Consider the following 12062-nt stretch of genomic DNA (forward strand, 5'->3'; position numbering starts at 1 on the left):
GAATTCATCCATTTCTTTTAGGTTCTCTTGTTTCGTGGCATACAGACTTTCGAAGTAGTCTCTGATGATCATTTGAATCTCCTTGGTTTCTGTTGTGATGTCCCCCTTTTCATTTCTGATTCGGTTTATTAGGGTTTTCTCTCTTTCTTTTTTTTTTTTTGTGAGTCTTGCTAGCGGTTTATCAATCTTATTTATTTTCTCGAAGAACCAGCTCTTTGTTTCATTGATCTTACGGATTGTTTTTCGGGTTTCCATATCGTTAATTTCTGCCTAAGTTTTATTATTTCTTTCCTTTGATCTGGTTTGGGTTCCTTTTCCTGGTCCTCTTCTAAGATCTTGAGCTGCAAAGTCAAGCTATCTATATAGGCCCTTTCTTCCTTTCTGAGGAAGGCTTGCAGAGCTATAAATTTTCCCCTTAACACAGCTTTAGCTGCGTCCCATAAGTTCTGGTAGCTTGTGTCTTCATTCTCATTTGTTTCGAGGTATCTCTTGATTTATTCCTTGATTTCCTCCGTGACCCACTCATTGTTCAATAGTGAGTTGTTTAATTCCCAAGTGTTTGATTTGGTTCTCCTCGTCTGTGCGTGATTAACTTCCATCTTCAGTGCATCATGGTCTGAAAAGAGAGTTGATACAATTTCTATCTTCCCAATTCTATTAAGGTATAATTTGTGGCCCAGAACATGGTCTATTTTGGAAAATGTTCCATGTGCGCTTGAAAAGAATTTGTATTTGAATGGCCAAAAGGCACATGAAAAAGTGCTCTACATCACTAATCATCAGAGAGATGCAGATCAAAACAACCATGAGATACCACCTCACACCACAGAGACTAGCACACATCCAAAAGAACAAAAGTAACCGCTGTTGGAGGGGATATGGGGAGAAAGGGACCCTTCTTCACTGCTGGTGGGAATGCTGACTGGTTCAGCCCTTCTGGAAAACAATTTGGACGATTCTCAAAAAATTAGATATTGAATTCCCATTTGACCCAGCAATCCCACTGCTGGGAATATATCCCAGAGAGGCAAAAAAGTACAATCGAATCAACATCTGCACATGTATGTTCATCGCAGCACTGTTTACAATAGCCAGAATCTGGAAAAAACCCGAATCCCCCAGAACGGATGACTGGTTGAGGAAACTTTGGTACATCTACACAATGGAATACAATGCAGCTGTTAGAAAAAAGGAGGTCAAGAATTTTGTAGTTAAGTGGATGGGCATGAAAAGTTTCATGCTGAGTGAAATGAGTCAGAAAGAGAGAGACAGACATAGAAAGATTGCACTCATTTATGGTATATAGAATAACAGAGTGGGAGACTAACACCCAAGAACTGTAGAAATAAGTACCAGGAGGTTGACTCCATGGCTTCGAGGCTGGCCTCACGTTCCGGGGAAAGGGCAACTCAGAGAAGCGATCACCAACTACATTGTAGTTGAAGGCCATGTGGGGGAAGGGAGTTGCGGGCTGAATGAGGGCTAGAGACTGAGCACAGCGGCCACTCAACACCTTTATTGCAAACCACCACAGCTAATTAGAGAGAGAGAACAGAAGGGAATGCCCTGCCACAGTGGCAGGGTAGGGTGGGGGGGAGATAGGATTGGGGAGGGTGGGAGGGACGCTGGGTTTACGGGTGGTGGAGAATGGGCACTGGTTAAGGGATGGGTTCCCGAACTTTGTATGAGGGAAGTATAAGCACAAAAGTGTATAGATCTGTAACTGTACCCTCACGGTGATTCTCTAATTAAAAATAAATAAATTTAAAAAATAAGATAAAAAAAAGAAAAGAATTTGTATTCTTTCTTTTTGGGGTGTATAGCCCTGTATAGGTCTATTAGCCCTGTCTCCTCCATTTCTTCCTTCAGGGCCATCGTTTCCTTGCTGAGTGTTGTTCTTGTCAATCTATCCAGAGGTGATAAGGCAGTGTTGAAATCTCCAACTACTATCGTGGTGCTAGTTATGTCCTCCTTAAATTCTGTTAGGAGTTCTTTTATGTATTTCACTGGTCGTTCATTAGGTGCGTATACACTTAGGAGTGTGATTTCTTCCTGTTGTACATATCCCTTTTGAATATAAAATGACCTTTGCTGTCCCTTCTGATCTTTTTCAGCCTGAAATCAATGCTATCGATACTACTATGGCCACTCCCGCTTTTTTTTTTGAGGGGGCTGTTTGCTTGCAGGATTGTTTTCCATCCTTTGATTTTTAGTCTGTGTTTGTTCTGGCTATTCAGATGTGTTTCTTGTAGGCAGCAGAAAGTTGGGTTTAGTTTCCGAATCCATTTTTCCACTCTGTGCCCCTTGATTGGTGCATTTAGCCCGTTAACATTAAGAGAAATTATTGTCATGGGATTTTGTGCCATTTTTTCTGTAGGGTTTGTTGTTCTTATAGGTCTTTTTCCTTGTCTTATAGTAGCCCTTTGAGTCCTTCCTTTAAATTTGGTCTTGAGTCTATGAAGTTCCTGAGCTGTTGCTTGTCCATGAAATAATGTATGGTTCCTTCAAGTTTAACTGAGAGTTTAGCCGGGTAGAGTATTCTTGGTGAGGCATTCATTTCATGAAGTTTTTTCACTATATCCCACCATTGTCTTTGGGCTTGGAGGGTTTCTTCTGATAGGTCTGCTGTGAATCTAAGGGGTGCGCCTTTGTATATGATCTCCTTCTTTGATCTAGCTGCTTGCAGTATTGTGTCTCTATCCACGGCATCCATCATTCTGACTATGATATGCCTTGGGGATTTTCTATTTGGGTCCCTTTTAGCTGGCACCCTTTGGACTCCTTGTATCTGGATGTCCGCATTCTCTAGCTCTGGGAATTTTTTAGCAATGATGTCTTTAATGGTGTTTTTTTCATTGGGATTGGTTCCGTGTGGTTCCGGCACTCCCATGATTCTTATGTTGTTTCTCCTGAGGTCATCCCCTAGGACTCTACCTCGCTCTAGAGCCACTTTGAGGTCTCTTGCCATTATTTGTTGTTGCCTATATGCTTTGTGCAGCTCATCTTCAAGCTCACTGATTCTGTCTTCGGCTGTAGTCATTCTACTATTGAGGGCTCCTACGGAGTTTTTAATTTCATCTACTGATTCTTTTAGTTGTGTGACTTCTGTTCGTAGCTTTGAAATTTCTGCTCTCAATTCTTCCTGGATTATCTTGGTGGAGCGTTCCAACGCTGCATCCATATCCTCCCTTAATTTATTGGATGTTCGTTCAATAGTTTCTTTGAGTTCGTGAACCATCCTCACAATTTCCTCTCTGAATTCTTTATCTGAGAGGAGGGTGTATTTCTGGGAGGACGCTGCTGAGGTTAGTGAGATATTTTCTTGGCTCTCTCCTGGTGGTGGGGATTTTCTCTGTTTCTTCATGTTGTTATGGGCTTTACTATCTGGAGCTCTTGTTAGCTTGGGAGGAACCTCAACTGAAGATTTTGGGCTATCCTCTTTTGACAAAGGACTTTTCTGTGCAAGTTGATGTGCTCATTGACAGTTTTCGTGAAGTTAGGATAGGCTAGGTTAGTTGAGTATTAACATATAGTGACTAAGATGATCAGGGAGTTCTTCAGAGGAATGGGTTCTATCAATTGTGACCAAAGGACAATGCATGGAATGGTAAAAAAAATACCTGCTGCCGAGTTAGCGGCCTGTGCTCCCGAAAGAGGCCACGCCCACTTTCTAGGCCACGCCCCCTAACGAGAGGACACACCCCTAACCTGTTCGGACACGGGAGGGTGGGGTCAGGCTCGGTGGGCAAATGACTGAGACCTGCCCAGCGGGGCACCTAAACAAGCAGTAATGTCTCAACCCACCAACTCCCTGGGAAGTACAACCAGGAGCCTGACGAGCCTGAGCCCGACTCCTGCACGTCCCCAAGGTGCCCGCAGTCAGCAACCCTCTGCAGGGAGCCGGGGACAACCCCGCCAGGGGGAAGGAAACCTGGATGGGACCGAAACTCCCCAGCGGCGGCGCCTGCATCTCGGAAGCGGGAGGAATACGGAAGGGGAGATAGGAAAGGAACGGGAGGCGCTAGAAAGGCTGCAAAATGAGATGATCACAGCGCTCATTAAGGAGACTATCTTAAAGGCAGAGAAGAATCATCTAGAAAAAGAGATTTGGGAGCAAAAAGAGAAGCAGGAAGCCCGAGACCACTACTTGATGATGGAGAGCAAACTCCAAGAGGAAAAACAAAGATGCTCCGAAATCGCGGCGTACCTGACCATCTCTACAATCAAGACCAAGTGCACCTACCTGCCCGCAACCGCTACCAGAAAGGGCAGGAGGACCTGTGCGGAGAAGTCTGGGACCCGGCCTGCTCCATCCGCAAAGAAATCCAGGCGGAAACCAGCAGAAACCAGCAGCACTGGGTGGGGGCGGTTCTGGCCCAGAGAGAATTGGAGCAAGTCACACTTAACATCGCTGATGTCAACAGCCATAGTGTACATTTCTGAAGGCTTTAAGATCCTGGCCCGCCCTTGAAGCCCCCAGAGGCTCCTGACCATCACCCTAGTAAGGACACAATTGACCCCTGAAGACCCCAGCGGTCCTCCACTCGACAGTTCACTCAGTGTCCGGACCAACACCGCATTTGGACACCCCAAGACACACACTGTATAACATCTGCTTGTTTATACTTTCAAGGAATTTTCTTTTTAATATCAGTGGTCCCTCACTGGACAGTTACTTTAGTGTCCATGCCAACACCGCATTTGGCACACCTCATACCACAGTAACATCGGTGTTACCGGTCAAGGATTTTTCCTTTCTGTTCAATATAGCCCTTGATAGTTTATTATAGGGTTGGAGCTATAACACAGCCGATAGGGCGTTTGCAAGCTACCGAGAGAGTGTCCCACTGGCACTAGAGCCTGGGAAGCTACCCATGGTGTAGTGGATATGCCAAAAACAGTAACAAGAAGTCTCACAATGGAAACATTACTGGTGCCTGTACAATGGGAGAACACTGCTACAGTGCAGTTTATTATACAATATAGGTAAAATAAAGTTAAGGATTTTTTTTATTTCAAATCATGTTTTCTTTAATTTCAGATTTAAAAGTGAAATAAATTGAATCTCCAAAGAGGGTTATATTCACTCTGAATAGAAAATAATTTATAAATTTATAAATGTATAGAAGGTGTACTTTTAATTGGTGGCATGAAAAGGCCAACATTGCCTGCATGCCTTTAAGTTGCCTTATTATAAAGATGTACTATTTGGAAAAAATGTTTAAGAATACAAATGTAGAAATAATCTATATTGTGTATAATATTAGTAACCAAAGGAATATTCTTTTTAAAAATGTAGGAGTACTGCTATTTATTCAGTCATTGATTAAGCTAATTGAATTGAGCATGAACTCCACATTACTATTTAAAAAAAAATTTAACTGGATATCAGTGAAACAGACCATCACAAAGCTGTTCATAATTGGGTTTCAGTCATACAATGATCCAGCGCCCATCCCTCCACCAGTGCATATTTCCCACCACCTATGTCACCGGCGTTACCAGCACCATCCCTCAACCCCCCATCCCCACCCACACTCCCTCTATGGGAGGCACTTTCCTTCTTGCTCTCTTCTTTGCTTCTGGTGTGTTATGGTTTGCCTTTATAGGTGCTAAGATGTCATTGTGTTTGTTCAGGGCATTCGGTATTTTTATGGGGACAGTAAGACTGGAGTAGCTTTTCAATTGGGTGGGCACTTCCGGGTGTGGATATGACTGCTGAGGCTATCGAAAATACAGGGAGGTGGAGGGAGGTAGCCCATCTTGACCTGAAGATTTCAGTCACAAACCTGCATACCAGAATTTTCAGCAGATTATATCTTGGTGAGGTCTGTCCTGATATGGTGGAGTTAGGTTGGGAATATGGTGGCGATTTTGGATTGTGGAAGCAAGTGGCTCCCAGGGGCTCTGTTTGGGCAGGCCCCAGGCCAACCTGCCCCCCTCAATTTAGCCCAGTCTGTTCAGCTGTGCACAGATCTGAGATTAACTGGGGCTTTTGATCTCTTTCAAGATTCTTTTTTATAGGTCTCTGAAGCAAAGCCAGTAGATAGAGTGGCTCCAGAGTTGGGTTGTGGGGGTGACTGGCATTGCTTCTATGAGTTTTGGGAAGTGGGGGAGGTAGCCCATCCATCCTGGCGCTGAGAAATCCTGGAGTTTTCAGTCACATTAACCGCATACCAGAATTTTCAACAGATTGCATCTTGGTGAGGTCCATCCTGGGACAGTGGAATTAGGTCAGGGATATGTAGGTGATTTTGGATTGTGGAAGCAAGCGGCTGCTGGGAGTTCTGCTTGGGCAGGCTACCAGGCCAACCCGTACCCCTCTGATTTACCTCAGTCTGTTCAGCCATGCATGGGTCTAAGATTAACTGTGGCTTTTGATATCTTTCAAAATTTATCTATGGGTCTCTGAAATAAGGCCAATAAATGAGTTTATATAGCTGAGCTGGAGGTGATTTGTGGGTGTGGTTCCCATATATCTAACTTTTGGCCACTTAATTTCTTTTTTTTTTTTTTGGTCATTTAATTTCTTGGTAAACTTAGTCCCAAGTTCTTGGGGCCCAGACAAAAACACAGCAGAAATTTTGGGGTATTTGGAAGTGTGAAGGCACCACCAGGTTGCTGATGCTCTCGCCCTGCAGGTACAGGTTAACCTGCTGTTGATACCATACCCCCAAAGGAATATTCTTTTAAATAACTGTAGTCTTTATATTACTTGTGTAATGAATTATCAAAAGTGTCATGGCCTCCACCTTTTTGTGGAAAGGATAGAATGGGTGTCCTAAAGATGACTTGGATCCACAGTTTATTGAATATTTATGATTAATACATTTACATCAGAATCTTCATAGTAATCTATATTTTGTCTACTTTGCCCCTTCTCATCCCCTAATTCCTTTATTAATAAATATGAATTCAGGCTATTTTAAATATTACACATTAGTTATGTTTCATTCAAGACAGTGCAACTCTAAAGTCTTAACCCTTAATAAAACTTTATTCATTCTTTGGAACAAATTATTACTAGAGGTCATTTATGTCTCAGGCACTTTTTAAATTAGAACATTGCAATAAATGAAACAAAATTGCTAAATATCACAAGTCATATGATTTCATATGAAGTATTTGAGAAAGAATATATATATATGTACACCTATAAACAGAAAGATTAATGGATTGATTGCTGTGTAATTCCAATATTATCAACTGCAGTGGCAGTTAAGAAGGAGCTGGCGGATATGGCGAGCAGTGCTGTGCTGTTTCCAAGGCATTATTAAGATCCTGCACCTCCACTGACGCCCACAGAGGCACCCCAGCTTTACCCTGGTAAGGAAGAAGCTGACTCTGTGAGAGTCCATTGTCTTCCACTGGGCGATTTACTCTCTTTCCATGCCAACATTGTGCTTAGGCACATCTCTGTGTGCATCCATTCAAGAAATTTTCATTTTTAATATATCAATAATCATTGCTTAATGATTATAATAAAATTAATAACAAAACTGATAACCATTCATAAAATTAATAATGTTGATAACAATAATATTGCATATTCAAGGCAAGATATTTTCTAGGTATGTGTCATGTGTTTGTATATTCACAATATACAAACTAACTAAATATATACCGAAATTAGTGCTTTTACAAGATGCAAATTTTACATTAATAGACTGTTTAGGAAAGCAAGTTATTTTTAAAGGTAGAGTAAATGTTGGACCTGAGAGATAGTACAGATGATATGGAGTTTGCCTTGGCTGCAACTGATCCTGGTTCAACTACCAGAAGCACATGTGGGAATGAATCTGGGGACATTTGCAGAGAGAAGTGGGCCCTCTTAATACTATTAGAACATTGTATGCCTGAAACTCAATCATGGATAACTTTGTAATTCACAGGTATTTAACTAAATAAATAAACTAAAAATAAGAAAAGAAGCACATATTGTTCTCAGAGCCCACAAGCCCATAAGAGTGATCTCTTTGTTAGAGCCAAGTGCGACCAGCCCCTCCCAAATAAGTCTGCAGTAATGTGATAAATGTGAATAAGAAATTCACATTGTGAAGTAACATGTTTAAAGAATACTAAATCAGTGTTAGTATTATGAATATAGGTGAGTATTTTAGATTCTCTCAGCAGAGAAGTCTGTATAGGAAGCATATGTATAGAAAGCAATGCTACTCTCAGTGTCAGTAGGCAAAGAGAAAAGGAAGTGTTCAGAAAATTGCCATGATAAAGTTCCCATGATGTCAGTTTGTTCAAAAAGGTATCCATAGAGGGCAACTGGAAGATGGTGACGTTGACTGTTAGGAGCCACTTTTTGTGTAGTAAGCAGTTTGACTCTTAGAATACATTTGATTTTTATTTTTAATTATTGTATTCAAAGGATTGTCCACATTGCAATTGTTCAAATTATGACCACACTCCCTTCTCTCGTTCTTGAGAGTAGCAGTTGCAATGAATCCAGGGAAAACCTGATAAAAAAGAGAAAATAATAATCTAAACAGAGAAGCAATAAAAATTATAAAAACATAATAGTAAAACTTTAAATGCATATATAACGAAATTTATAAATAAATACAGAGTCTCGGGCTGGGGTCAATACTGGCTCCGGCTCGTGCTCTGCCAAGAGTCGAACTGGGTGGCCATGCGTTTGCACGGCTGCTTTGTTGCTGAATGACCAAGATCCAGAGCCAGCTAGATTACTTCTGAACCCAGCAAGTGCTCGCAGCCATGTCCCCAGACTGTGAACTAAGCTTTTGCTTTATGCTGCCCCAGCAAGGGAAATGATGAAATTTCCCACTTAAATCCCCATGTACTTAATTACTAAAACACAGAAATCCTAAACCATGTGACCTAATATCTCTTCATTCTCATTAGTGGAGAACTAATTATCAAATGTTTCCTTGTCAATAGGGCCGTATTTTGGGGGGATAAACTCCAAGAAGAATAGTGAGTTCTGTGTTGAAATCCCAAGAACAATAGTGAGTTTTGTGTTGAAATATGGAATGTAATCAAGGTAAAGAGAAAATGAAGTGAATTTTATCAGTTATGCAGGTGGTGGTGGGGGGTGGGGGTGGGAGGTGTACTGGTTTTATTTTTTTTTGGTCGTGGAATATGGGCACTGGTAAAAGGACAGGTGTTTAAGCATTGTATAACTGAGACATAAGCCTGAGAACTTTGTAACTTTCCACATGGTGATTCAGTAAAATAAATTTAAAATAATAATAATAATAAATAGATAAATACAGAATAAATAAAAATCTCATGGTTTTCATTGGAATGATGTGAATATATAACATAGAGGGTATTTAAATCATAGCAAGTTGAAGATAAACCACATACCAAGAGTCTGAAATTAAAGAAACAAGTTTTGTAGTATAAGGAAAACTCTGCATGTGGTTCATTAGACACATGCATTGGAAAAAAGTTGAACATGATTATACTATCTCAAAATACTAGATGCAACCTGAATATTTATCATTCAGGTAATAGGCAAATGGTGGAATATTTTAATAGCAAAAATTCCAAAGGACATTAAACAGTAAATGTAAACATAATATAAACTAAAATATCAGAAGAAATACAAATTGTTAAACTAATTGTGCCACTCCAAATTTCTTGTTCTTTTTGGGATGGGACAAAACCCCATAACAATAAAAATACTCCATGACACATCCTGATCAGGATGACAAAAACCATAGAGACAAAATTCTGTAGGCAGCAACATCAAAGAAAAAAATTGCCTCTATGGAGCATCCTTAAGATTTACAGCTGACTTATCTGATGACACCTCAGGGCCTGAAGACAGTTGTGGAACATAGCAAAAAAACTCAATGAAATAAATGCCTCACCAAGAATTCTTTACCCAGCTAGACTCTGATTCATATCAGAAGGAACAACACAGAGTTTTACAGACAGACAATTAAGTAACTTTATAGACTCAAAATCACGGTTATAAGAACAAGTAAACGAGTTATGGGCTACTTTAAGATAAGACAAGCCCCTGAAATTCATCAAATTTTGGTAGAAAGATGGACAAAACCCCATAAAAACAATTTATCTCAATGTCAGGGTGCTAAATGCACCAATTAAAAGATACAGAGTGGCAGAATAGATCTGAAAATTCAATCCAACATTCTGCTGTCTGCAAGAAACACATCTGAACAGTCAGATGAAATGCAGATTCAAAGTCAAAGACTGGCAAAAAAAAATCCCTCAAAAAGCTAGGGTGGCCATTCTGGTATCAGAAAACATTGATTTCAGACTGAAGGAGGTTACAAGAGACAGTGAGGATCATTTCTTATTGATCAAGGAATCTGTACATTGGTAAGAACTTACACTCCTAAATGTATATGCACCTAATGAGAGATCAGAAAAATACTTAAAACAACTACTCATAGACGAAGAAAGACATTTATAGCAACACAACACTAGTGGGAAATTTCAACACCATTTTATCACCTCTCGATAGATCAACCAGGCTCAAGCTTAGCAAGGGCATACTTTATCTGAGGAAAAAATGGAAGAAAGTGGCTTAGTAGATATATACAGGACACTTTATCCTCAGAAAGCTGAATACATATTCTTCTCAAGAGTGCATGAGATATTCTCCAAGATAGACCACGTGCTGGGCCACAAAATATACCTTTATAAAATTAAGAAGATAGAGATTGTATCAACAATCTTCTCAGTCCATGATGTGTTGAAAATAGAAGTGAATCACACACACAAACAGAAAATCAAATCAAATAACTGGAAATTACACAGCTCACTACTGAAAACCGAGTGTTGACTTAGAAAGAAAATCAAAGAGGAAAAGAAAAGATTTCTGGAAATGACAAAAATGAGGACAGAAGTTACCAAAACTTATGGTACACGGCAAAAGCTGTGTGAACAGGAAAGTTTATAGCTCTACAAGCATTCCTCACAAAGGAAAAGTGAGCTCATATAAGTAACCTAACCTCACAGCTTAAGAGTTTGGAGAATGGTGAACAAAAGGAGCCCAACCCAGCAAAGAGGAAGGAAATAATAAAGTTTAGCACAGAAATAAATAAGATGGAAGAAAAAAAAATAAGAAAGATCAATGAAACCAAGAGCTGTTTCTTTGAGAAAATAAACAAGGTCTATAAACCTCTAGCAAAACTCATAAAGAAAGGGAGAGAAGCCCTAATAAACTGAATCAGAAACAAATAGGGGGACATTCCAACAGAAAATACATAAATTCAAAGGATACTCAGAGATTACTTTGAGAAACTTGATGCCACAAAACAAGAAAACCTCGAGGAAATGGATAAATTCCTGGATTCCTATAGTCTCTTGAGGCTGAACCAAAAAGACCTGAGTACCTGAACAAACCTTTTACCATCAAGGAAATTGAAATGGTAATAAAAATTCTCCCCAAGTACAAAGGTCCTGGCCAAGATGGATTCACTAGTGAATTCTTCCAAATCGTTCAAGAGGACTTACTTCCAATCCTTTTTAAGCTTTTACAGAAAATTGAAGTATCAAAAACACTTCCAAACAGTTTCTGTGAAGCAAATATCACCCTGATACCAAAAGCAGACAAATATACCACAAAAAAAGAGAATTACAGGCCGATGTCCCTGATAAACACATACGCAAAGATCCTTCAACAAAATTCTAGCAAACAGAATCAACGACTCATCGAAAAAGATCATAGACCATGACCAAGTAAAATTCAACCCTGGGATACAAGGATGGTTTAACATTCACAAGTCAATCAGCATAACCCTTCATATCAACAAAAGAAAAGGTAAAAACCATATGTTGCAAAGACAGCATTTGACAAGGTCCAGCACCCCTTTATGATGAAAACTCTCAGCAAAATTAACATTGAAGGACATTTTCTCACTATAGTCAAAGCCATCTACCACAAGCCCAGGGCAAGCATCATTCTCAAGGGGGAGAAACTAAAAGCCTGCCCTCTAAGATTGGGAAAAAGACAAAGTTGCCCACCCTTGTCACTCCTATTCAATATAGTTCTGGAAGTTCTGGCCATAGCAGTTAGGCAAAAAAATTATATCAAGGCTATATAGGAAAGGAAG

Source organism: Sorex araneus, chromosome 5 (genome assembly GCF_027595985.1).
Source record: "Sorex araneus isolate mSorAra2 chromosome 5, mSorAra2.pri, whole genome shotgun sequence".
NCBI classification, from domain to species: domain Eukaryota; kingdom Metazoa; phylum Chordata; class Mammalia; order Eulipotyphla; family Soricidae; genus Sorex; species Sorex araneus.